Source organism: Atractosteus spatula, chromosome 2 (assembly GCF_055471065.1).
Source record: "Atractosteus spatula isolate fAtrSpa1 chromosome 2, fAtrSpa1.hap1, whole genome shotgun sequence".
Taxonomy (NCBI): Eukaryota; Metazoa; Chordata; class Actinopteri; order Semionotiformes; family Lepisosteidae; genus Atractosteus; species Atractosteus spatula.
In genome coordinates, this window is record NC_142707.1 from 40,743,804 (window position 1) to 40,768,625 (window position 24,822).

The 24,822-nt window shown below is 35.4% G+C and overlaps 1 protein-coding gene across 4 annotated transcripts in view; it reads right to left on the reverse strand.

The window, feature by feature from the left end:
* The window catches only part of fam49a (family with sequence similarity 49 member A), a 70,654-nt gene that overhangs the window by 20,528 nt on the left and 25,304 nt on the right, over window positions 1-24,822 (reverse strand). For 2 of the 4 annotated variants that reach the window (XM_088934464.1, XM_088934462.1), the window contains exon 2: window positions 21,128-21,201. The exons of 1 other annotated variant lie outside the window; for it this stretch is intronic. The gene's annotated coding sequence lies outside the window, so the exon portion shown is untranslated. The remainder of the gene's footprint in view (window positions 1-21,127; window positions 21,202-24,822) is intronic. One more of the 4 variants, XM_088934465.1, reaches the window with a different exon arrangement.

The following is a 24,822-nucleotide window of genomic DNA, read 5'->3' on the forward strand; positions in this document are numbered from 1 at the left end:
TCATAATTTCTAACTACGAAAATGATTTAAAATGCGACACCTATCATTCAACTAGAGCTTAAAATATCACAAGGAAAAATACACACCGGTATTCCATTTCTCCCTAAACATTGTAAGCTTCGAAGTCTTTAACTAACGTGATACCGGAGTCAACAAGCATACTTTTAGAATTTGATTAAAAGGGAATATAATATGGAATCGCGTATCTCAAGAATTTAATAACGGTATGATTATATCCGTGTACTGCGGCAGGGCTGTGTAGGGCTGTTTCGCCTGCCTGCTCATGCGAGCTGACTGTAGCCGACTGGTCTAGGTGCGTGCCTGCCAACGGGCAGGTTGTGTGCTCGAATCCAGCTGGTGCTGAACCTTCCAGTTTTATTTATTTATTTTTTAATCGCGTAACATATTACCGTATGCAAACTGTACTGTATACAGTATGTATATGTATATTTAATGTCTTAACTGTGCCCGTTTAATTGAATTTTAAAAAATTATTTAACACGAACATTAAGCTGTTTACATCTTCCGCCTGAGAACAGTCACCCGTTGCTACCCAACGCAGAATGGTGATTGGCTGACACCATCTGACACCCCTCTGATTGGAGAAAAATGACGTGCTAGTTTGCTATACATACTGTAACAGGAAGAGGATTTCTTTCTGTTCAAAACGTGTATTTTAAAAGTTTAAGAAGTAAAAACCTTACAGCGTACACAGATTTCTAAACTGATCAGGATCGTTATCTTTGTCTTATGCATAATAATATTCACCGCTCTGTGCAGCAAATTAATAATAAACTTTATTTTATATAGCGTTTTAAACGAATAAGTAATTAGATTGCTCATAAACCTAATCACTTGCTTTTTCTTTTTATTTAGGCTCAGATTTCAACTATAGATCGTATTATTAATAACCATAATAACAACCAACCAACAAAAACAACCATATAAACATAATACCAACCAAAAACATAGATAACAACCACAATACAAAATCAAATATATCAAACCATTTTACTCTCGCAAAGTCCTCCAATTATCATAATCCCGCCCCTTATGCAAAACCAAACCTTCCTCCCATCCCAGTTTATCCTGTTTATCATAAACAAAATCCACCTCAATTTTCAACATAAAGCATTACACAAAATCAATACCTCAACACTCCATACTCAACAACGATAATTCACAAACAGCCAGAACATGTAACTACACATTCCCAAACAGACCTAATTTCCATAGCCCCGCCCCTTATGCAAAACCAACATCCCTCCCCTGTTCTCTCTCTCCCCTGGCGGTTGTAATTGTTTTTATTTTCAAATAAATTTTAGCAAAGTCATGCATTTTAAAAATCTTAAGATTTTTATATTTATGTCTTTATTTAGTGGTTTCATTAGTGACAAAGGCTAAACTTTCTTGGAAAAATGTCTTTTATGTAAACCATGTTTGCTATTTATTCATTCAGGGCTAAAATATGTTCATTGTATTCTAATGAAAGAAGGGTTCCTTTCGCCGTAGTCGGGAGCCTAGCCTTTAACTAGTAAGTACTGTACTTACTGGGTTTTTGAGGGGGGGGGGAGAAAAATCGTTTTCCCAGCCTAACAGTATTGTTTTTAACCTGTAAATTTGCTGGACAGAGAGGTGAACATTATTACACAGAAGACAAAGATAGCGATTTACGTTGCATTGTGTATCGTGCTGCTTTAATACAGTTTTAAATAATTGGAAGTCTAAACAGTATCAGCTTTATTTATGGGTTTTAAATAAAGGTGATTTAAACGCGATTTAAATCAATATAAATGTTTATATTGTAACGCATAGGTGACTATTCATTGTTATTAAAATGACTTAAATTCGATCATGTTGTGATATTTAGAAATATACATTTGTTTGGTGCGAGTGAAGTTTTATTTAATCTCTGAGCCATACTGATTCTTCTGGAAGCCAGTTTCCGCCAGGGAGTAAAAAAAAACACACTATGGTATTCTCTCCAATGCAGTGCAGTTAAAAACATACCTCTGATGCTGCTCCTAAATGAATATCGTTTATGACCATCAGAAGCTTTATGCTCCTTTTCTTTTTTCCAGTGGATTGAACAGGGAGAGGCATTTCATGATGTACTTTTCACTGATGAAACAACAGTGGCTCTGGAACAGTTTTCAACCATGTCGTTTTATAAAAAGGGGAGATATGTACACGTTACTGAAGCTAAACGTTTAGCCTTTGTCACTAATGTAAACACTAAATAAAGACGTATAGAAATCCCTACGTTACAGACTGTATATGGCTGGTATTGGTAGTTTAAAGAAAAAATACACACCAGTATTCCACTTTCTCCCTAAACATTTTAAGCATCAGAGTCTTACATGTGGTTATTTATTGCATAATTTAATTTTGAAAGCCACTGAGACATCAGGTACTACTGTTGTATGGTACAAGTGTGGTACTTTTAGGGGTACCACGGTACAGAACACTAGTTATTTAAATATGATTGATAGATAAATAGGCCCACTTTATTCATCCTGAAGAAGATAGAAGACATCCTGATGTCTTAACACAGATACTACAGTGCTTAAGTACTACTCACGTATATGTTTCTAGGTTTATATTATGCATTTCATACGGTTATGCATTTCATACCAGCTTAGAGGGCTAAAGACAGCTTGTGTTTAAATTGAGTGTAAGGCAATTTATGCTTCTAAAGTCATGGTCAGCATTTTTGTACTGTGCTGTAAACTTGTTCTGTGCCAAGTCACATTATTTTATAGCGTTTTTATAGCGTTATCAAATCCGGTGGCGCGGTGTTAGTTTCCTGACTCCCATGTCACATGGTCTGTGATTGAAACCTGTAATACCGGTTTAATTCGTCACAGCCAGCACTCCGGTTGTAAAGTAGAAGCAGGCGAGATTTCCAGCGAAAAACACCTCCCCCTTCTTCAGGTGTGAGGGTCTTCTGCTCAGAATGAAACGCTAAAATGTAATGTAGGCTCTGAATGGGTTCAATTGTGATTTGGGCTTGATTAAGGTCGCTGCCTTTCATCTAAAACCCTACTTGAATCCTTCTAAACTAAAAATCAGTGTTAGTGAGTTCTAAATAAAGAGGTATCCAGGTAACAGTGAAACGGGCGGACAGTCTGGGGAGATCGCCCGTTTTCCATGTAAATAGTTCCCTGGTTCCGCACCCCTTGGTGTTTCTCTCGCTCTCTCTCGGGTCACCTGATCATTAGCTCGAAAGATTTGAGTGCTTTGTGTATATTCTAATGGTAGTGGGGGCAGGGTGTGTGGGAACAGGTTTGGTTGAAATTGCATTGGAGATCTATGTTCTTCACACCTGAAACATTTTCTCTGAAAGCATTTTCTTCGCTGTTTAACCGATCTTGTTACAGCATGTTACAGTTTACTATTATTAACCATATTAATTTTAAGTGCTTAATGTAAAATCTTGTAAAAATATATTTTCATTGTTCAAATATACATTAAGTCTGACTATCATATAATAAGTTAAATACAAAACTAAAGAAAAAATAGGGTTAAATATAATTCAAAATATTTTGCTAACAATGTTAACTGTTTATGAATAATAAAATGTATTAGCTAAGGAGTAGGATGGCACAGTTGTTAGTATGTTTTTTGTTTTGTTTCTTTTTCATAAATACAACAGTAGTACCTGATGTCTCAGTGGCTTTCAAAATTAAATTATGCATGCAAACCTGTGAACTAGAAAGATAACTAAGATATCCATCCATTTATAATGGTGGCAAAGTGGTTAGCATTGCTATCTTGCAGCACTGGGGTCCTAGGTTCAATTCCTGCCATCCTGTGTGTGTGGGGTTTACATGTTCTCTCTGGGTTACATGGTTTTTCTCCATATGTGTGATATGACTCCCTCTCGCACTCCAAAACATACTGGTAAGTTAATTAGTTTATGGGAAACCTGGCCCTGGTCTGTGTGTGTTTGTGTCTGTCTGTCCTGTGATGGACTGGCGCTATGTCCAGGGTGTATTCTGCCTTGTGTCCGTTGCTTACTGGGATAGGCTCCAAATCCTCTGTACTGGATAAAGAGATTAGAAATGGAAGTAAAGGCACTGTGTGGATGGAACTATACACAGTGTTAGAAACCCACTATGAAATGGCAGCATCTCACTGAGAATAAAATATTTTATACTGCTGGCTTAAGGAAACAGCCTTTCCACCTCTCTTGCACATCAGTATCCATACCTAGTTATTTAAACAAATTGCCTCTAATTATAAACATCTTAATATGCTGGCTCTGTGGATCCGCATCAGCTATGTTTGCCCATTCCTTCAATTCATGTGCATCCAACACACAGTTCAATGCCAGCAACTACACATAATCTAAAATACAATCCTTATTTCAGTATCTATGTAAACATATAGTCTGTTAACTTCATCATCTTCATCAAAAGTATGCCTAACCCCATTAGGAAGTGTTCTTGTTATAAGTGTATTCCTCAGCTTTCCCCAAACTATCTTCTTCTTGCCAACATCTCTAGTCTTTTATCTTGCAATAACTCAGCCAACACTTAAATCTCCAAAAGCTGCTTGTGTTAATTTCTTTAAATCACAAATATCATGTGTAAATACTGGCCATGTAATACTCTGCATTGTGGAATAATAGTTTATTTTAAAGGGAACTAGAGAAACTAAGAACTAGAGAAATCAAGAAAGGCTTTTTTTCTAGAATTAATAAATGCACATCCTGTTCACTGGGGAAATTAAATCCACACTGAGCAATCTTCAATATGTTCACAATATGACAGCAAGAATCCTATCAGGGATGCATTACACCTGTTTTCAAGTCCTTGCACTGGTTACCTATCAGATTTCGAGTCAACTTCAAAATCCTTATCCTCCTTATGTACTGTCCTACAACTGGTATTATTGATCTCCGAATTATTGTACTTGACATGACTTCATTCAGCCTTTCCTGAACGTCTATGACAGGCAGAGAGAGTGCTGTTTCTGGTGCGATCTTTTACAGCTGACATTTCACTGTTTTAAACGAACAAGAAATTAGATTGCTCATAAATCACTTATTCTATATAAACACAGCGTAATTGCCCTCCGAAAATCTTCTTTTTCTTGTTCGTTTTAGAGACCTTGATCGAAACTGATTTTAGATGTCAAAAAGGATTTATTTTCTCTGTATTTCCTACATTGCTTTGTCGAGATTTTAACTTTATATCTAGGCTCAGATTTCAACTATAAATCGTACAGTAATTAATAGCAGTAAATACTGATGTTTATACATAAAAAAGTCATGCCTTGGAGTATAGACCCCCAAAGGAATGCCATAGACTCAAACTGCAAAATAAACACATACAGAAAGAAAGTATTTGTATTGTAATTGCAAATCCTGGTACTGTATGAGTGATTGGTATGACTTTCCTCATTACAAATCTCTTATTAGAATTTAAATTTCTCTGTAACTCCAGGTCAGAACAGAGAAAATGTAACTGCCTTAAGGAGTTTACGATTATGAAAAATAGAAGGATAAGCATGATACGTATGTCTTCTGTCATTTTCTAAGTCATGTTACTGAGCACCAAATCTTATTGAGAATATGAATCCATTTAAGGTTTATACCATTAAAGTAACGGTTTATTCCATGCTGAAAATGTTTGTACCAGACTTTTTTGAGGCCTGTTTAATTGTGTCTGAAGTCTGATGTTGTAAATTTTATTGTTAAAAAGATCCATGAAAATGTCACTACTAAAGTTAGCTGGTACTGTTGGTACTGTAAGTGGCAAGTAGAGCTCATATTTTAGATTTTGTGTAGTTGCTAGCGTTGAACTGTGTGTTGGATGCACATGAATGAAGCGACGGACACAAGGCAGAATACACCCTGGACATAGCGCCAGTCCATCACAGGACAGACACAAACACACACACACCAGGGCCAGTTTAAATCTAACCTCAGAACCTTTCTTTTCAGAAGACTTAGTGTCTGTATCTGCTTCATTTTCTAATTTTGGTAGCACCTCTACCTGCTTGTCTTTCTTATATGCATTTACTTTGTAATCTGTGGTCCTTTTATCTGTTTTTACATCTACTGTATTGCTTTGAGATGCCACCTTTAATGGTGATATATCAAATAAAGTTTTTTATTATTGTTATAGGGAAACATGATCAGATTGTCCCTGGTTCAGAAAAAAAAGATCTAAAGTATACTAGTTTGTCACTCTTCTAATTCCCTTTGCTAAATGACTTTTCATACTAATCTGATCAATCTAACTGCCAGTTTTCTGTGCTTTCTCTATCCTGCTAGATTTGCAATTATTCTGAAAATTTTCATCTTGAAATAACTCATTTCTAAATACCTTTTTCACTGTTAACATCTTGCAGCAACTCTGCGACAAAATATACACTCTGACAGTTCATCCTGCTACCAACATTAAATAAAACAAATCTTAAGATTTCTATATTTATGTCTTTATTTAGTGGTTTCATTAGTGAAAAAGGCTAAACTTTCTTGGAAAAATGTCTTTTATGTGTTGCGGAAAAAACTGACTTGCTTTAACAAAATATGTTTACAAATCCTTTCACCTGGCATTTTCGTAGTTAGAAATTATGGAACGCTCTATTAAAAGCAAGGGAGTTTTTATGTCCGTTGCAGTTCTTTTGCAACATGAATATAATTATATCGTTATTAATTTCTTGAGATACGCGATTCCATATTATATTCCCTTTTAATCAAATTCTAAAAGTATGCTTGTTGACTCCGGTATCGCGGTAGTTAAAGACTTCGATGCTTAAAATGTTTAGGGAGAAATGGAATACTGGTGTGTATGTTTTCTTTAAAGTACCGATACCAGCCATATACTGTATGTTTAAGTTCCAAAATTAATATCGTTTATGGACTTCACACGCGTTGCAGTATGCTCCTATTCTTTTTATGCTCAGGCACAAAGTAAAAGGGGATGCTTCATATTGCTTGACTAATTTTAAAAAAAAAAAAGTTAGAAATGCAGACGCTCCCTCGGTGCGCTGCTCTGGTGCGCCGGCTCTTACACAGTGCCTGTCTGCCGTAAGCGTTACAATATACATACCCAACACTGCTTGTACCCATCTGTCATGCAAATAAAACACCTTGAATTGAATTGAATTGAGGGGAGAGGGGGGGAATACTAAAGCCAATACTGGCTCAATACCCTCGATGGGCTTTGACGTGCTAATGCGTTGGTTTAAGAGTCCGGGTGTGGCAGGCTTCCAATGTCAACTCGACTCGATTGGAAGACAATGAACGTATTTTGTGATATTTAGAAATATAAATTTGTTTGGTGCGAGTGAGGTTTTATTTAATCTCTGACCAAGGGAAACGTTTCATTTTTTTCAAAGAAATGTTTGTTAAAAAATAAAGTCATAGTTCTATGGGATTCAATCACAGACCATGTGACATGGGAGTCACGAAACTACTGTAACACACAGCGCCACCAGATTTAATAACGCAATAAAAACGCTATAAAATAATGTGACTAGGCACAGAAAAAGTTTACAGCACAGTACGATAATAAATGCTGACCATGACTTTAGAAGCATAAATTACCTTACACTCAATTTAAACACAAGCTGTCTTTCTGTATGAACCTCTAAGCTGGTTCATACAGAAAATGTAGAAATGCATTAGCCTGATTATGATTAAAAAACACATAATTAAACACGCGTTTGCGATTTAAATCAGAACACGATTTAAATCAATATAAATGTTTATATTGTAACGCATACTGTCCAGCCTCCATTTCTCTATAAAAATTTACTCTGTTGCACACACACACACAATAGAAGGAGGAACCGCTGTCAGAAGGGAAGATATGTTCAAAATATCGCAAATATCGATCATGTTGCGATATTTTGAAATATAAAAGTCAATTGATTGTCCATAATATCGCTATTCTATTTTTTCGAAGAAATGTTTGTTAAAAGAAAAGTCCGGTACCAGCTGGATTTGAACACACAACCTACCAGTTGCTAGGCACGCACCTAGACCAGTCGGCTAGAAGACAGCTCGCATGAACAGGCAGGCGAAACAGCCCTACACAGCCCTGTCGCAGCACACGAATACCATTATTAAATTCCTTAGATACGCGATTCCATATTATATTCCCTTTTAATCAAATTCTAAAAGTATGCTTGTTGACTCCGGTATCACGTTAGTTAAAGACTTCAAAGCTTAAAATGTTTAGGGAGAAATGGAATACTGGTGTGTATTTTTTTCTTTAAAGTACCAAGACCAGCTATATACTGTATGTTTATGTTCCAAAATTAATATCGTTTATGGCCTTCACACGCGTTACAGTATGCTCCTATTCTTTTTATGCTCAGCTACTAAGATTTCCCTTCATTGGTAAATTCAATATCTACAACGGGCACAGCAAAGACGTTTTTACTGTAAGTCTTTCTACGACAGACCAACGGACCACGAGTGCCCCTGTCGGTCAACCAATCGCTTACTGCGGTGCCACGCGTCATCTTGCGTCATACTGAGCGACGTCACCTGCGGTACGTGTCTGTGACGCACACTTTGAATGGCTGCATCTGTAAGTAAACAGTGGCAATGTAGCAATAGTTGCAGCAGGTTTTAAAATACATTGCATCATAGAATTAAGGTTTAAATCAATGCACAGTGGTAACTGTTTTCTACATTTAATTTTACATCTGTACGATTGTCATTGTCAACTTATTTTGCCCATTTGCTAAATTCTAGTTTATTTCTGTTCTTTGTACAGAGCTGCCAGTGTCTCCTCATGCTTCGTTACTGCATGTGCTTAGTATTCAGAATTTCAGTGCAAAATTAAAGAGCCCGTTCTAATATTTAGGAACCAGCATGACGCATAAAAACCTCAAATCTGGCAAACTGATGTAGACCTCTTCAATAGCTTAATTTTAAACACATGGTAACTGCCTCCTTTCTAGTCTTTCATTAGAAAACAAATTTGAACTGCGTCACTGAACTAAGACATTGGGTACCAGTAGCACTAAGAGTTTAATTTGAACCACACCAGCTCTTTCCACATGGCACATGTAGCATTTACATGGTGATTAATCATACAAGGAGCACGCTGTGTTAAACATCGGCAATCAATTTCATTATGCAAGAAGCGTCTTGCCACAGTAGACATATTGTGTAAAGAACACAGGTTATTGTTTGGCGAGAATACTGAGGCCAAATACCTACATGAAAGTGGACATTGTGCAGCTGTTTTGACAACCTTGCAATGTAACTCAGTGGATTTCCTGTGCTGCAGACATTTTACCCCTTTTGACATGGGCCTATTACAGCATACAACTACAAAGAATAGAAAGTTCAGGTTTAAAATAAAATGTGAGACTGCCCTCTGCAGTATCCTTTCTTGCACAGCGAGAACTAGCAGGAACAGCATGAAGACCAACAATGTATACCTTCAGTTACAGCCTATGCAGAGAAAAAAATAAAACAATAAACAATGCTGAACACATTTGTGTTCATGTCTATTTGTGCAGACATGGGCCATCATATGTCAATGGGGGGATGACTAAAAAGACATTTAAAACACAGGTAGCACATAGTTGTGAGCAACTAATGTTTGAAATATTTTCATGCTACACATCCTAAATTCGGATGTTTAACAAAATAAGGTGCTAAATGAACTGAACTTCAGTAAATATTGCAGTTAACAACCATGACATTTGTTTTCTTTCACATGCCTAACCTCCTTTTCATTTGATAATCTCCCAAGTTATTTTATTGCCATAGTGAAACCTACTGATTAAAAGAATTATGCTGGTAACCAAGGATTATAACATAACCTTACAGCCTATGCAATGATAAGATAATAATCACTCTTAACTTGTCAACACCAGCAAAAGCTCATAACTGAAGATGCAACAGTTGATCACTGGTGTGCTTATCATTTACTGCTGCACGCTATCAACAACAAAATCATTCTCATAGTGCCAAACTTGGCGTTTCATATATATGTGAATTTTTATGAGAATATCTACAATCTTGCATCATAGTTGTAATAAGTGCCAGAAGCTAATTTGAAAATTTGATATTTCTAGCTACCCATCTACAGTTGTCACATAATAGGCTGTGAGCAGCCTCTTGTGGCCACTGGAAATATTTAACAACAATGAGCAGTGCTGTACATTTATTGTTCAAAGCTAACAAGCAGTGCTTTTACTGCAATTATGTAACAGACAGGTACAAAAGCCTCAGTGTATAACTCTGGCACAGTCACAAATCCATCCTGCTGTAACATTCTTTCAAAAAAGTGGTAAACAGGGAATATGTAGTCAAGTTCAAGAACATGGGAAATCATAGAAATGTCTATGTTAGCATTTTCATTACAACCATTAGCCTTACATTCGGTAAGAATTTATTACCTGCTTTTACATAGCTTCACATCCTGATGAAAAAGTAAACAAACAAGTACACATCTTGCTCTTTGTAATTAAAGAGATACAGCAAGCAGTTTGTATCAACACCAACTAATTCAGTGATTTCAAGGGAACCACTCTGATTTTTTGGATTTCTTCCACTGACCACCCGCCATGCATTTTCACCACAGCTTTCTGAATATAGGTTATGTGCATAAGTACAAAGTTTGTATATTTATTCCAAGATAATAACAAATTTTCTATTTTTTTCATTTTGAAAATGAAGGCTACTATATTTTTCCTTTTGACTTTTTGTTTCATTTATACACTTATTTTTCAGTTAATCAGGCTTCCTAATCAGAAGTGGCAAGTAACTGACCTATCAATTCTAATGCACTTCCACAAGAGCACATTATTTTGGTAATCAGAATGGCTATTCCATCAGTATATTGATGAAGGTGTGGGATTACAAAATATAAAGCTAAACTCTATACCCATGCAATGAAATTAAATGCTATAGGACAATATGTATGTCATGAGAAAAGTGAAATGAATTAGTTGTGTATATTGCATATTGAAAATTCAAGAGAACAGTGTCACAGTTTATTATTCGGTCTAAGTACGGTGATTTTGTTCTCTACATGATAGTAACTGTTTTATGGAACACTAAAGAACGAAAGAATTGGCCCTCTTTCAGATTTTCTGAATTTTTGCACATTTGCACCAATTAATCTTATCAGAGCTTCATGCGGGTCTTAGTGATATACAGTGCCGTGAAAATGTATGTGCCCCCGTCCCAATTTCCTCTATTATTGGAGATCTGTGACACGGGATGTTTAGACAAAATTTAGTATTAGATAAAGGGAACCTGAGTGAACAAATAACACAGCATTCCACATATCATATTTTTAGTGGAGAAAATATGCAATTTTATTTTTATGTAGTGCTTTTAATCATAAAGGATCTCAAATACAAACAGGAGAGAGCACACCACCAATAAAATGAAAGACCCACTTGAGTGACATGCAGCAGCTGTGTTTCACAGCTTTATTAAGTGGAGATGTGAGGAAATGTCATAGCAGACTACACTGTGTAAGACTATAGAGTAGAATTTAGCCAGAGCAGCAAGGTTAAATGACCAAGTAGTCGCAGGAAGGCACAGCCTACACCTCAGTGCCCCCTTTTACCATATTGGGGAAGTGGCTTGGAAATTCTTCAGTTCCACCTATTGGGTCATCCAATACCACAAACCTTTTATTAGAAGTTTCCCCTCCCAGTACTGATCAGGCTCAGTTATGACGGTGTGGTAAAAAAACTACACCACTAAGAATTTATGGTCTAATATATTTATACATTTTTTACCTTTATCTAGTCCTCACCTCATCTGACAGATGACATACAATAATTCTATTTTGTTATTATCTGAAATATAAATAAGCCAGCATTCCATATCTCTGTATGAAAAAGCTTCACCCAGTTAAGATGGTGTGTAGAATCAGGTGTACAAAAACATGGAAATGATTAGTTACAAGAAGTGATTCTGCCTATACTGTTTATATATAACCATAAACTTTGCTAATTATAACACATCAGGACCAGATCAAAATAAATCTGTGACAGTCTTAGAGAAAGAATTATCAGTCTGGGATGGGTTACAAAGCCACTTCCAAACAACAGGAAGTCCATCATTCCACAGTAAGAAAGAATTTACAAATGGAGAAAAATCAAGAGCAGTGCCAGTCCATCCAGGAGTGACTATCCTACCTTATACTCTACAAAATGTGAGCATATGCTCCTAGAAATCCCAAAGAAAGTTACATCCAAGAATCTACACGCTTCTCTGGCGACTGTCAGAATTCAGGAGTCCAATATCGGGAATATATTGAACAAGAACGGCTTTCATGGAAGGACAGCCTGGAGGAAACCCCTGCTCTCCAAGAAGAACATGGTTGCATGTCTTACGTTTGTAAAACAGCACTTGAATGAAAAACAAGATTTCTGGAACAATGTGATCAAATGAGCCAAAAGTGGAGTTGTTTGGTCATAATGCAAAATGTCAGGTTTGGTAAAAAACAAACACCGTCTTTAACCAGAGGAACCTCAAACCAACCATCCAACATGGTGGGTAGATGGTAATCAGATAGAGATTGCTGTGGTGGGACCTAACTAGAGCTGTACATACAAGAAAGCCCTCAACCATCACACAGCTGAAGCACTTCTGTAAGGAAGACTGGGCCAGAATTCCTCCCAGGTGAGGTGAGCTGGTAAAATGGGCTGACAAGTTTCTGAATCAAAGTGCACTTTTTCACGCTAACATTTGAATGCTGACCAATTTTAATGAAATAATGAATAAGTAGATTTTTTGTGTTGTCAAATGAGATTAGTTTAATCTACTTATAAGGACAAGATGAAGGTCAAAACTTCTAAATATGTTAAACCAAAACCATGTTAAAAAAAATCCATCACCATTACTATTGTTGGCCTACAGGCAGTGCTAAAGAGGATATTTAAGGTGTTTAGGATGGGGAAAAAAAGCTCCTTGCTACCTTTTTCCTAGAGTGTACTAGCTGACAAGATTCCGAGTGATCTCTACTTGATTTAATACTCAGGATATCTATAAGCCTCCCTCGTCTTTAAATGGAATTAATTAATTTATTTCTACCAATCAGATAATCTTTTCTTTAGGAGGTCAGTTTGAAAATAACCTTAGGACCCTAGGTTATCACCAGCCATACTGAAGTTCATTAGTTCGTTTTTGTGTATGTATCAAAGGTGGATAGAATTTTTTATATTACATGGTAAGGACAATAGGTTTATATTTTTTGTCATGGTTTTGCTGTTCTCAGTATATTTGTACTGTACAAATGGCACATTATCATTGGAGCATCTTTGAACAGCAGCACTAGATCAATGGTCTTATAAAAAAAGATAATGCCACTGGGTTTAAAAAAACACCATTGTGAAGCTCAGGTTGTCATGTTTCATATGATATAAAGTTTGTGGTGGTGTGTTTTGATTTTGCTGCTAAAAAGTGATTAAATTTATATATTTTGTTGTATGAATATTAACAGTATTATTGCAAGCAGTGCTATCTCATTAATTTGTTTAATTAGAAAATACTTTCAAACTTAACAGTTGGATCAAGAGGATACTGGTGCAATACTTAAAGAGATGATTAAAACATATGCCGGAGTGCAACATAAAATGCACTGCAGATTTCCAAGGCTGCGACGGATCCGTCTATGGTTATGTATAAATATTTATGCTGGAACAGCTTAATTGAAATAGGAGTTACTCACACGCCACCTAGAAAAGAACATGTTAAGACACACTGAAATGACCAATTTAAACACCAGTATGAAGTTGTCACTTACAGTTTGCCATGCAATTTGTGATTTTTCTACCGCAACATTTTTGCTTCAACCCAAAAGCAGTGTCCTGAATCAGGCAGAGGTGCAAATCTTAGTACTGTGATGAATGAGTTTCATGTGCATTTCATTTAACTGATTTTAAATGACTTATTCAGCTTGAACATCTTAAAAATTATGCAGTACATTATCCAAATAAAGATTAAAATAAAAATAGCATATACATCCACATTCAATATTCTTAAAACTTGTAAGGTCTGATGAGAATATAAAATAAACCTCTGAGGTTCATATGTCTGTATGGTTTATCTTTACATTTTTAAAAACTTTGGCCCTGTAAAACTGCTTGTTGAACCACATTTTAACAATTCTAAGCTACTTCCCTACTAACTGAACCAAACACTGCCTACCAGACTCTGTGAATGTTATCACAGGTTCATTCCAAAGGCAGAAAATACATTTTTAAAACTGAACACAAGCTTTACATATATTATGGTCAGATCGTTTTTTGTCTATTATATTTAAAACATTCAACATACAAAATTTGAAATATTAGACAAATAAGATTCTTCATAGTTGAACCTTACAAGAGCATGTACAGACCGTGAAAAGGCAGTGTCAAAAATGGAGAAAAAAAAAATACAGTCCTTGGCATCAAAACCAGGCATCTTAGGCAGACAGTCCTCTCTTTTTTTAAGTAACACACAGAGTATTCAGATAATCAACTGAAAACCCTGCTGGCTTCCAAAAGCCAAGCTGTTTACTCTTTTTTTGCTTGGCTTTTATAGCATTAGGCTTTGGCGTCTTTCATGCTGAGCTATAGCGATCTGATTTTGTTAGTTTTAATTAAAGACGACATGCACGCAGAATGGCCACAAGGTACAGGCAGCCTTTGAATTGTTAATGCAACGATGTGAAGGCTACACAGCGTTTCATTGTTCTGACTGGAGTGATGATGCCGAGATATCTAAACAAGTCAGTTGTCAGGTTTTGGCTACAGATCATATTTTATTCTGCTGTACTGAATAATAAAAAAACTAACAAATGTTATACACAATACTACATTTGTGATTTCGTTTATTTATTAAATCTGGAATCGGATGTTTTTATTGTAACTCCACCCAATTTGAAATTGCCGATTTTTTTTTTAAAGCTTGGCTTCTCGATGGCAGATCCTCTACTCAAGGGGAAGATGTGCAACTATACCTCTCCAGCACGCCCACCAATTCATAATTTGACACACTGCAATCCCCATAGCACCTGACAACACAGGTAGCGCTGACTGGAGGAGTGGCAAATTTCTCTCCAATGTCACTGGCCAGCAGGTTTCAAAAATGGCAGTTTCGCTGAACAGTGAAAAGATGAGATGAGTAATTCTAACCCTTACTACATAGTGCTTAACCAGTTGTGCATCATTGCTTGAGGGTCACAACTGGCTTGTAATATGACCCATGTCCAAACTAGCTACATTTGGCCACTAAGATGTCCTCCTTGCTGCCTAATATTTTGAACTCATCATACAAGAAAGATAATTAATATAGCTATACATACAGTATTTCTTAAAGCACAGTTGTAACACCTTTTTAAGCATTTTTGGTAATTCCACAAAAGAAAAAAAAATGAAAATGTTCATATTAGGAAACTACTACCATGTAATGACAATAGTTTCAAAGCACCGTGTAATAGATAAAACATGTAGCAAAATCTTGGGAGTGACAAAGCTATACTTAACAGCACCAAGGTAACTGGAGAATAATTCACGTCAAATCAAAAGGGGAAGTACACACTCAACATCTCGTACCACAAGTCAAATTGAGCTCCTTTAGCAAATTAGCTGAATACCAAGGGACAGAATACTAAAAAATGGAGAGTGCATTTCAAACTGAATATAAGCTTTAAAAACACAATTACATAATTTATGTGGCAGTGCCATTTCTCACAGGAACTGCTTACTCAACTGAGGTGGCAGGTATAGTAAAGGTCAATGACAGCTGTGGAAGTAAACAGGATGTAATAGTTTGAACAAAACAGGAAAATGAATCATAGAAAGGAAGTCTCATATATACTTCCTTCAGCACAAAGCCTTGACACCTCCCTCCAATTTATTGTACCGTTGCAAATACTTAGTCTCTCTAGTTGTATTACTAGGAGTTGTAAGACTAAGATCAAGCTGGTTCTTTTATCCAAGTTTATAATTAATGACTTCTGGTACAAATACAAACCAATTTATGAATTGCTGGTTTTTAATGTTTTTTTCTCCCTTACAGATTTTCTTTGTTTTTGCCTGAAATTTTTCCCAACGAATTTTCTAACCTATATTTCAATCCTTGAGCATCAACAGGTCCACATAGCCTCTTCTAAAACTGGCATATTAAATGCTCATCCTACTGTTCTTTTTTAATCGCATTTAAATACTACAACTTACAAGAATATGCATGTAGATTTAGCAGGTGTAGTACATGGCTACTGGCTCTTAACCAACAGAGACCACGTGGCTAAAGTTAAAATGATCATGAGGAACATGTATATAACGGGTCAACAACAATTTGGCGTGAATAAATTAAAAATCAGAAAGTGAGCCATTGAAGAAGTCATTAGTCATTTTTAAAATACACTTCAAACATATTTAAATATTTCATTATGTGCTGCCAAAGAGTACTTCAGGAAGTGCAGTTAAACTGTATATGCTTGAGTAAGTACTCCTGTAAAACAAACAATGCTCACAGCACAGTTGTGATTGTAAGATTTGATCAGTTCTTAAATTTATGCGCAAATTAACACACTGCAGTAAACATTCCTTTCTCTGGTGGCTTACTGGAGGAATTGTTGTGACAATTATCCCACCACTCATTATGTTTTTTGTCAAATATCTCAGGATGATCACTACCTCCAGGAAGACATCAGTGCATTCATTTATTTCTCTGTCAAAGCGTAAACTGCATGCTAGCATTCCAGTCTTTGTTTTCCTTCACATTCTTATTACAGAGGACTTCCTTTCAACAGTACTAATCTCATCCTTTTGTTTTGTGTATTTTTGTGATTTTAAATGTCCATCTATTTTTATCTAATCAATGTGGTCCAACTGATAAATGATAAGTTTTGTAAAATAAGTTCTACCCTTCATACTGTATATGTACAATAAACTAAGTGGACAAAAGCACTCATTTACTCAAGCATTTTCATAGTTTGCATGGACAATTTGCACCATTAAGCACCACTATATTTGAATTGATATGCTGAGTAATTATATACTGCAATTTACACCAAAATAAGCAAACTATTTTTTTAAGAATAAAGACAGAAATATTATAAATTCCAATAAAATACCAGATTTAAATTGCATGCACAATGGAGTTGTTTTCACTTAACAAATTGCTAGTAGTGTGTGTAAACATAAAAATAATTTTTACAGTTATATAAAACAAAAAATCATTACTGTGCAACCTACAATCACCAACTCTCCACAAGAGGGAGCCATTGTATTGAAAACACAAAATCCGGTTTGTGTAATAGCAAAATAAAGCCTCCTTTATCAACGTTAATTAGAATTTCATTAGAAGTAACACTGAACACAAACAACAGTATTTGAGCTCCTCAGACTGAAATGAGCCCCCCCAGTTTCTGCTTTATGAAATATAAGAACATGGAGCCTCTGATCACAAAAGCAGGTGTTACACAGCCAGCCACATTAGGCAAATCATCAGCTAATATAAATTACAATTAACAGTTTTACAATGCTTGAGCTTTTATAGATTATGTTGTTCTATTGTGAAAGAAAAAATGTCACTTTAAAAAGTATGTGCAAAATTTCAAAACAATGAGCAGAAACAATCACAATAACGCATAAAAGGACCTTATCAATTTTGCATACTTAAATGCCAATTAGTCTATGCACAGTGTCTTGCTTAAGTATTCACCATCTTCCAGTAATGTCTCATTATCGCAATGCTTGAGCAGGTTTGCAAAGAATGAGTGAAAGATATACAATCCCAGTGTGCACAGTTTGTAGAGAGGTATGCAAAAAGATTCATAATTGTAGCCAAAAGGACTTCCACTAGGTATCAATTTGGGGATGAAAATACATTAAACTATCATGTTTTCTGACTTTCTTTGCCAACCTCTACTGCTCATAAAAGTGTTCATTTTTTTTTAATTCAAGTTTGGATTAAAAATATTTACTTACAAAATATACATATTTGTAATCAACAAAATGGTAAAATGGGACATCATTAGAAGGAGATGAATACTTTTGAAAGGTACTGTATGCACATATACATAATAAGAAACCCATTAGCACAAACTGAGTTATGGAGGACTCACTGCTATGTAGCTTAACTATTTCATCTAGAAGAGGATGTGAAAACAATAGCATTTTATTTTGTGTGGTTACCAGTGTTAGATGGATACTGCAGATGCATTACAGTTTCCTGTCTCTAGTGTACCGGTTAACATACACAAGGCATGAGCTGAAGCGCAAAAGGTAAAATTTTAAATGCTTTTACATTTCCTGTATAGCTTAACTGTGAATTGAATGAATCACAAAAAATGATTGCACTGGTGTACAAGAAAACAGCTCATTTCACTATGTCTTGAAAGCAATCCCATTAATAAACTGCATTTTTACTATTCTTAATAGAAAAATAGCTTGATACAACAAATCTTTGACACTTGAGTTATGTATGGTCTTTCTCCATTTTCAAAATGGTACTGCTAAGGTTGTTTTCACTGCTAACCTTGGCTTAATATGGAAAGCTATAAGCAATTTTGATCCTGCCATCATTAGAGAGTAAAGGTCAGATGTTGCTATTTATCAATCACTAATCTTACAGAAATGTCTCTCTGCTAGAGTATCAGTTATAAGTGTTTCAGTTTTATGAAGATATGCAAATAACGGATGATAATTGCACTTCCTAACATAGTGAGCCCTGCCTTTTTAAATATTCAGAAAATACGTAGTGGAGAGAATTTGCCAGGTCTGCAGCTCATAATAAAACCTTCACCAGACTCTGTGAATAATTTGTCCTTCACAGTACACTCTGTACAGTCTCATGTTCAGTATACAGAATTGCAAGAATGTGTGAAGAATTCAGACAGTTCCATTTTTAGTGCGGGTAAGCATGTGGTAGAGTGAAAGTGACAAAAGACTGCTTCTTTGTTCAACCTTTTTGTTTAATGCCCTATTTCTTCCTATTTGTGGCAGATGCGTGTGCTTCTTGCTCACACTGTGGTAAATAAAATACAGTAGGGTGTTGACATTCATGAAGGTTCAGTGCAGAGAACTGTTGTGAATAGCCAAATCTGCATATAACCAAGTCCACCTCTATAGCGTTACATAAAGTACTACAGGATATAGTAGGTAGGTTAAACAACATACGTAGCCCTCCCTTATTTGATAACTAAAGGTCTAATGCAGTGGCTTTAAGTTATTTAAAAAAAAACATTTATCAACTAAAAGAAACAACATTAATCACTAAGTTATAGTAATCTGTTAAAATAACATAAATCCCTCCATCTTTCTGCCTCTGTGATTAGTATGCCCCACTGTAATGAAATGGGCAATAAAACTGTCTGTGAGACTGCAAATCTTGTCATTCTCCACTCTGCCAAGAACTGCAAGCGTTTGTTATAACACAAAAACAAGACCACGCTGAGATGCGGATGCTGGATAGTAGGTACTTGGGCAGGGGGCAGAGAAAGCTTCACTAAATAACTAGATTCATCTCAAGATCCTAGTCTGCAGCACCACTAATTTGAAAGGTTAACCTTCTGATTGGTTTCATCCAAGCCCCTGTTGGCCAGACCGAATCAGGTAGAAGTGTATTTGCAAATGTTAAAATGCATAGATGTTGAGACTCTGCTGGATCATTAAGAGATTGTGCTTGCCTCGCAAATTATTGAAGAAATAAAAAATTGCTCAAGACTTAGGATAAGAATGCTTGTCTGACACTGTAACTGAATGTGCATGGCCATAACCAGGAATAACAATCCCATAAACATGACTATTTTTGCTGTTTTCATCTCATTCTATACATGAAATACGTAGACATGCAATTTCAGCCAGACCCAACCGTGCTGAAAATGTTAAGTGGGAAGCAACATTGTAAAGGTCTGTGCTGACCAAAACAACTGATATTCAGCTAGCTGTAATACCCGTACAAAATCTCAACCATGCTGTTGAGATACGCATGACGAAAAGTGGCAAATCAAGATTTATCACTGTGCCACATTTCTGGGTTTTAATAAGTCTAATCTGCTTAGGTACATGCACATTCAATGTATATATACACAATATATGAAAATATTACTTCAAAGAATAAAGTCACTTGTAAAATTATGTGAAAGCAACAGGTCAAAATTGCAATAACTTAATGTTGAGTATGTCTTAAAGAATGTTGCGTCTTCATCGTGCAAACATACATACAGGTAGGTGCAGTCAGCTCAATGTTTTCCCCACTCACACTCTAACCAAGCCAGGTGAGAATCTTTTTTTTTCAAAAAGAGAAAAATCACAGGTCATCAACTGCTGGTGATATTCTGTGAATTCTGTCCCATTATAGATGTCCTAGATGATTTCAAAAGATGCATTGTCTTGTAACAAGACCCTGTAACCACTATAAAAGGTGGCTTTATACTGTACCACCAATTATACCACGAGAACATTAGAGATCCCCAGTCGCCAGGCCACTGTCTTACAAGACGGCTAAACTGCATAGTGACAACATCACACTCAAGAGTGTTCCATTTATTCACAAGGTACATTGAGGGGCAGTCTCTTTCACAATACTAGAGGACATCATCTTATCATACTATCCATCATACTTTTTTGCCATGGCATTTAACAGGCACACATGGCATTTGACACCATTCATCGTTATTCATGTCGAATGAAAAACATTAACCTACTGAGTGCACCTTAAATAATGTATCAAAATGTGACTTGTTTTTTTAATTCATCAGACCAGTTTTGGGGTTAGAGAAATAAATCAACCTGACAGGAGAAAATTAACAATTTACAAAACTATACAAGAGATATCCAATTACACATATACACAACCTGTGCATTCCAGAGTCCTACTTCCAATAAGCCTAGAAGCCCAGAATTCTACGCCTATAATCCAAATACACAATTACAAAACCTTAATAAAAAGAAAGCCTTCATTCTAACAAAAATAGATATTATTCAATTAACTCCCTACTACATAGATACCCAAACGTGAGAGGGAATTAATTATCTATACATAACCATTTTAATATGTAATAAAAATTCATATTGCTCCCATTTTTTTCTGAATTTTTTTGATAAGCATTGACATTTTTCTGGAATCGTAGTATCTTTTTTTGTGAATTTACTATATAGTAAAGTACTATCATTTTCAAAATTTTACCTTTTTCCACTTACTGGAGAAGGACTTGTGTTAAGGTCTTGGTTAGTTTTATAACATGGGCTTGTCGTTTCTTTCTGTAAAAGAAAAAAAATATTAGCTTAGATATATACAACATGTCCATTTTCTATGGGTATGATGCACGTCTTGTGGCCACATTTATAAAACAGCAGGAATAAGAGTTTAATCATCTTTATTCATTCCCAGGTAAAAGCATTAGCCTACTGAAGTTGAATGAACCTTAAATGTATTAAAATGTGAGTATTTACTTACCAGCACATTTCTGTGGTTAGAGAAAAAAAATCAGTTTATAATCAACTGTATATGCTGGATATTTTATAGCACATAGAATTACTTAGGGCAATTTCTGTGTAATGTTGCTTAATGTACTCTTTTGCTTGTATCTTTCAAATTTGAAATGTACAAGAGCTGATTTGAACACTACAAAATCATTGAAGAAAGAAAATATTAACTCAGATGGTTCAATCAGTGTGCCACTGGATAATGTTAAAAAGCAGAAGACCAAAATGACTAAGAATTAGGTTAACCCAATACAGGGTAAAAAAAAAAACAACTAACAGTGTAAGTGGTACCTATACTTCACAATAATTCAGCAATATCTAGAATAATTTTGAGCAAATTAATGTATTTTAACCCTTTGTATATAAATACATTACATTTAAGTGCACACTTTGCATCTTTCTGTTCTTTTACTGAATTAAAAATGTGACTAAGTATTGCTCATTTTTTAAAGTATCCATACAAAAATTGTTTATACAGTATGAGTAACTAAAGGCAGCTCTATCTCCCAAATCTGGAATACAACATACAATTACAAATTACATGTACCAAAGTACTGAATGTAAGCATCTGAAAGTAGGATTCCTGATCAGAAACCTTTTGTGTGGTAAGCTTTGCCGGTAATAACATTAAATATCAAAATATTGAGACTATGAAGCTACCAGATGGGAAATTTGTTACGTAAGCGATGAGTTGAAGGCTTAATTGGAAAATAAATTCTCCTTACCAATTAGATACATTTATTTATACCCATGACTCCCATGAATCTCTAAGATTATGAAGGTCATTTCTTGCTTACTAACATTTCTCCATTTTTTTCTTTTTTTATTAAATTGATTACATAAAAAGTGCCAAAGGAAGAGAACAGTTTACTTTCCGTGTTCTAAATGAAAAAGATTTTTCTTAATGATAAAACTATCACTTACAGTATGTTTATTTACGCCTGTTTAAATATAAAAATCTAACACAAAGTCGTTAAGTTTCCTCCATTGTTACTAGTACAAATTCATAAATAATATGAACAAGCAAGTCAGTGTGGAGGGTAGTCTTTTTTAAGCCATACGTTATCAGTTTATATACAGTACATGCAGATGGCTGGGTGATAATGTTACAAAATACAGGAATCTAAAATGTTGATCACATACAAGAACAAATGTTGTACTTACAAGCTAGTAATCTTGCTTTAATCATTTGATATTACTTAAGGAATAGTACACAGCTCTTTCTAGTTTGCTTTGCAATTATGTATGCTGCACCTCTCTCCCAAACTAAATGAAACAGAAATAAATGACATTCTGAAATGAATAACACTGCCATTTTATAATGGGAAGTGTATTGAGCAAATTACCCTGACAACACGATTTAAGTTCAAATTGGTAAAGAATTATGGCACATTAGCAATACTATGCACTTCCTCAAATTTAATCTTTTGATCGGAAAGCTCAAAGGAATAAAAGTTATATGAAGTCTGATGGCCCAGGCTGCTTGAATTTAGCTAGAACTTCCCCACATTTAAAGGAAAAACAAGTTGTTGCTAGAAGCAGCTCTCATAACTAAGCAGGTGATGCTTGTCTGACTGGACTGTTATGACTGGGGGGCCACTGAATCATTTACAGACTAATTCATAAAGGCGTAGTACACACTGGTAAGAACTAAATTTGGTGTAAATGTCCATCAGGTTTTTCAGGAAATGCAACATTTCTAAGATTGATATTTGGAAAAATGTAACCAAAGAACAAAGTTATGGTCCTAGAGGGTGATGGGGACATTATACAAACAGCTGTAATCCAATGGGACAAATCGCATGGGTATTAGAAATAATTATAGAATCCTTAATTATTTAAAGATGAAGATCATTGTGCTGAAACAACTGTACTGTTAACGCTTCCATTCCAGTATAAAACTAATGATGGAATCTCTTCATTGGACAGGAAAACAGCAAGTGTCCTTCTTTATCAATCTTCAAGAAGGATTAACCTCAGCCTTGCCCAGGAGTTAAAAACAGGCTTAACATTACCTGGATTCAGACTGCCCAGCAATAGCCAGACTTCTACACAATTCTGTTTCACAATGACAACTGTCAGTTTTATGACCCATTCCTTTAACTGTTGTGAAACCCATGCTCTTAAGTTCAGTGAAAGGTTAGGGGAGAAAGAAGTTCAATGAACCATAAAACTGAAGCAATCCCATGATAATATGAGAGAGGAAGGAAGTAGATATAGCAAAATTTCACTTTCAGATGCAAATAAACAGTAATCTACCTTTCACCAAAAACGAAAGCCATACCAATTGCTTGGCACCATATTGTTTAAACAAATACTGCTCATTACTTGGCCTTTTTAACCACAAATCCACTGTTCCACAGTGAGGTACACCTGAAAGACTACAAAGGACACTAAGCTTTACCTAAGGCCTAAATTTAACCATTAGATAAATAACTACTAGCATAGAGATGGTATTCAGTTTTCTGCACTTACAAATACTCTCCTTCTAATACTACCAAACATTAAGCCATGAAAGTACTGAGTCAAGATCTCTGAAAAAAGCAACATAAATGTGATGAAAGCATTGTGATTGGGGCAAGACATCATTAGGCAGTAACCTTAAAATGCGAATCTGAAGAAGCAAACATTGCCCAGGAATTCATTCAGAAAATAACTTCAAAATAGTTAAATGCTGAAGTATTGCCAACACCTGTATACTGTATTATCATGATGACTGCAACTGTCAGTTTAATCCTAAGTTATGGAAAGTGTGCAGTAGGGTTGTAAAGAAAGGTACATTTTTCAGTATACATAAACAATAGTTAAAATATGCAAAATTACCTTTACAGGTTCCAAGATGCATTTCTAGCTATAAATTACATTACTGTGTCTTGCAAGTGATCCTCAATACAGTGGATTTAGTTTAGATTCTGGTTGAAATTTAAAAATGTCCAAATATGCACAGGTTACAAAGATTTGATGGTTCTTTTGATAATGATCAAACTGTACAAGCTGGTTCTTCAACTTTCCAATTATGCAACCACTTTCAAGAAATTATCCTTTATAAAAATTCTAAATGTTAAAATCCTGAAATTCTAAATAATTAAATTTTTAATGTTAGAAAATATCAGAAGTATGAACTGCAGACAAATCCCCCTTAAACATGAAAAGATTCTATGTAGAATAGCACTGATTTTACATGATATTGGACTATGGGAGAGAGGTCTTGTGAAGTTGGCCAATAGAAATTTCTCGACAGTATTAATATTGGCGGAAATATTAATCATATCGCAATACAACCCAAGTTATCAGAGAGGCCAGGCCAATCTTTAAAATAGGATCGTGCATTGATATTATCTCCAGTATACTTCAGGATTTGCTTATCTGGGCACCACTTCTTAACGTAGCATGGGA